Genomic DNA, 4,042 nt, shown 5'->3' with positions numbered 1-4,042 from the left:
CCCCATTTGTAACGTTGAACCACTCCTGCCTTCCACCCAATCACAGACCGTCCCTTTTATTCTTTCCTCCCCTCCACCTTCCCCTGCCTCTGCAGCTGCTTAAAACCTGTTACATCTCTAACTTTTTCCAGTTCTGACGATGGGTCACAGACCTGAAACGTTTACTCTGTCTCTCTCTCCACAGATGCTGCCTGACCTGCTGAGTATTTCCAGCATTTTCTATTGTTACTGAATACACTGTGTTTGAAACAAAGCTGATTTATTCAATACTAGCTGGGGGAGCCCGGCTTTGTCAGGGCTGTTTTGGGCCGGGCGGTTTAAATCAAGTCCCAGGCTTTGGGGCCTGTCTGTCTGTCCCTGTGTGAATCTGCTGCCGGGCAACATTTCTACCTTTTAATAGCTTCAAAGATGAAAATGAAAGTACTTATAAAACGTTTTTGGTAAATGTTATGTAATTTTTAAAAGAGATACTAACTTTTTCGAAGCTGGATTAGCAGAGTAGTTTGAGCTGGAAGTAGTGAAGCAATGGCTGCCCAATGCCTGAGTTGAAAAGCATTAGTCCCGCCCACAGACGCAGCGATTGGCCAACCATCAGGCGACTGAACTGTAGGATTGGTCAATCGTGCCGGCACAGGATTGGTCGACCTTGACGTCAGTCAATCAATAATGAGTTTAATTTTGAAGGTTTTTTGCATAACGCGCGAACAATTTTTGTCCGGCTGAAACGTAAATACGCTTAGGACGGTTCTGGAATCGTCAGCTTTCTTTCAACGTAACACATGTGTAGGTACGCTCTATAACTTTCGAGTTAATTCAAGACAGACAGACAGACGGAATGACAGACAGAAGTATCCTTTTATATATATAAGATTTATTTATACAGAATATTAATCTCCAGTCCAGATATAGAGTTATAAAGATCAGCAGAAACACATTCTAACTGCTAGACTGAACATGGTTCAGTGCTCAATGCAATCCCAGCAAATCCTGTTCTATTCACTAATGCGGTCTTTCAATGGTGGGGCTTTTACCCAGCATTCCCCGCGGGGGAGAATGTGCCACACCCAGACTACAGGAGCACAGTGCGCAGGCGCGGGACCGCCAGGGTTTCCAGCATGCGCACTGCGTGTCATCGCGGAAGGCTTTGGATACGGATCAGGTCCTGATAAATTACTGAGAAGAGGCCGGACGGAGCAGAGTACTGGACCGGCGGTGGGCTTTATAAACAACAAGTGTAGGCCGCAAGCCCGGAATTATAACCTGAAGGTCCCGCATTTGCAACTTCGAGGCTTCTCCCGGTCACAGGCCCAGGCGAACGGCCGCCATCTTGATTCAGTGAGTAGCAAAGCGCATGCGCAGACATTTTGGTCAGGAACAGAGAGTGAGCGGGGCTTCAGTGTCTGTTCCCAACCGGGTCCTAGTGCCCGGGAGAGTAAATTGACACAGTTATTTGATTCAGACTCCCCACACTTCAGATTTCTCACCAGCTCTCCTGAAGGCGCTGGTATAAGCAGAGCATACGGTTAACATCCCACACAACTGTAACAAAAGAGCCCCAGAACTGGGCCCCCTTGTACCGTCCCAGGATAGGAATCCCCATGTACAGTCCCAGGGTTAGAATCCCCATGTACAGTCCCAGGGTTGGAATCCCCATGTACAGTCCCAGGCTAGAATCCCCATGTGCAGTCCCAGGGTTGGAATCCCCATGTACAGTCCCAGGCTAGAATCCCCATGTGCAGTCCTGGGGTTGCAATCCCCATGTACAGTCCTAGGGCTGGATTCCCCATGTACAGTCTCAGGGTTAGAATCCCCATTTCCAGCCCCAGGGCTGGAACCCTCAGCAACACCGAGTGCGGTTCTCAGGCCCTGAGTCAGAGCTGCCGGGCCTCAGCAACACCGAGTAGGAATGGCGATATATGCCCAAGTCAGGGTAGTGTGTGACTTGGAGGTGAACTGGGAGGTGATGGTGTTCCCATGCACCTGCTGCCCTTGTCCTTCTAGGTGGTGGAGGTCGCGTGTTTGGGAGGTGCTGTCAAAGTTCTAGTCGAGTTGCAGATGTACAAAGTCACTCACCTTCACCCCTCCCCCTCCCACCTCACTCTCCCTCCTCCCATAGAGGCCAGAGTCTTGTGTAGGCCCAGACCGGGTGGCGGGTTCCCTTCCCTGAAGGACATTAGTGAACTAGTTGGGTTTTACAACAATCCGGCAGCTTTCATGGTCATTTTTTTCTAGTGCCGGCCCCACAGGTTTCCAGATTCATTCAGCTCAATTTCACAACCTGCCTTTGTGTTTTTGTGGGTTCTGTCTCACCCTCCCTTTTTCCTGTTTTAAATTCATTTTACAGGGTGTTAGAAGGGGAGGATTTGCAGACTGGAAACTCAAACCAAACATCACTTCAAGATCGGACAGAGTCACTCGATTCATCAGGACCTTTGAACATGGAAGCAGAAAGCACTGTTCAGAGCGAGGAGAAACCGTACACGTGTTCTGTGTGTGGACAAGGCTTCAGTTGATCCTCTGGCCTGTCGAGACACAAGTGCAGTCACACCGGGGAGAAACCGTGTAAATGTGGGGACTGTGGGAAGGGATTCAACTACCTGTGTGAGCTGGAAACTGATCAACAAGTTCACACTGGAGAGAGGCGGTTCACCTGCACTGAGTGTGGGAAGGGATTCACATGTTCAACCTGCTGAGAAACCAGCGAGTTCACACTGATGAGTGACCTGTTAAATGCCCGGACTGTGGGAAGTGCTATAAAAGTTCCAGGGAACTGACGTCCCATCAACGTGTTCACACTGACGAGAGACCGTTCAGGTGCTCTCACTGCGGGACTGGGTTCAGGAGATCAACTGACCTCACTGTACACCAGCGCACTCACACTAGGGAGAGACCGTTCACCTGCTCTGAGTGTGGGAAGGGATTCACTCAGTCATCCAACCTGCTGAATCACCAGCGACTTCACACTGGGGAGAGGCCGTTCACCTGCTATAAGTTGGTAGAGGGATTCACTCGGTCATCCCACCTGCTGAATCACCAGTGACCTCACACCGGGGAGAGGCCGTTCACCTGCTATGAGTGTGGGAAGGGATTCACTCAGTCATCCCACCTGCTGACACACCAGCGAGTTCAAACTGGGGAGAGTCCTTTTAAATGCCCGGTCTGTGGAAAGTGTTATAAAAGATCCGGGGAACTGATGTGTCATCAGCATGTTCACACTGACGAGAGACCGTTCAGGTGCTCTCACTGCGGGACTGGGTTCAGATGATCATCTCACCTCACTGTACACCAGCGAGTTCACACTGGGGAGAGGCCGTTCACCTGCTCTGAGTGTGGGACGGGATTCACTCAGTCATCCAACCTGCTGACACACCAGAGAGCTCGCACTGGGGAGAGACCGTTCACCTGCTCTGAGTGTGGGACGGGATTCACTCGGTCATCCCACCTGCTGAAACACCAGAGAGCTCGCACTGGGGAGAGACCATTCACCTGCTCTGAGTGTGGGAAGGGATTCACTCAGTCATTCAACCTGCTGAAACACCAGCAAGTTCACAAGTGACTGCAGGGGTTGGATTCTGATGTTATTGCTGCTGTTAATCACATCCCGGACTGAATCATGTTCACACTGACAGCTGGGGTTTGTTTCCGCTGATGTTAATAACCCCTGTAACTGGGCTGGAGTTTAAATTTCTGGATATATGTCAAATAAATCAGTTTGCTTTAAACACATTGTTGTGGATTTTTGACGTTCCCACCTGAGTGTTTAGCATCACCTGGCTGGGGCTCAGAAAGGACAATCTGGGGGAGGATCGTACGGCGGGAACAGAACTACAGCCTGGACACAGTCCTTCAGGGCCACACTGAGAGGGGCAAATGGCACTTTGGTCTTTCTCGTCTCTTTTCACTGGAAGGAAAGTTGCCGGGCTGGTTAAGAATATAAGAAAAGATCATAAGAATTAGGAGCAGGAGTCAGTTACACGGCCCCTCGAGCCTGCTCCACCATTTAATAAGATCATGGCTGATCATCCTCCTCAACTCCACTTTC

At 50.2% G+C, this 4,042-nt stretch overlaps 1 pseudogene; it reads left to right on the top strand.

Moving 5' to 3' along the window:
- The first annotated feature begins 2,438 nt into the window (after positions 1 to 2,438).
- LOC147119735 (uncharacterized) lies at positions 2,439 to 3,621 on the top strand (annotated as a pseudogene).
- Positions 3,622 to 4,042: the final 421 nt, after the last annotated feature.

This window comes from Somniosus microcephalus, chromosome 4 (assembly GCF_052327205.1).
Source record: "Somniosus microcephalus isolate GS21.2 chromosome 4, FLI_Smic_1.0, whole genome shotgun sequence".
In the NCBI taxonomy this organism is placed as follows: Eukaryota; Metazoa; Chordata; class Chondrichthyes; order Squaliformes; family Somniosidae; genus Somniosus; species Somniosus microcephalus.
This window is presented reverse-complemented; position numbering and strand designations above follow the sequence as displayed.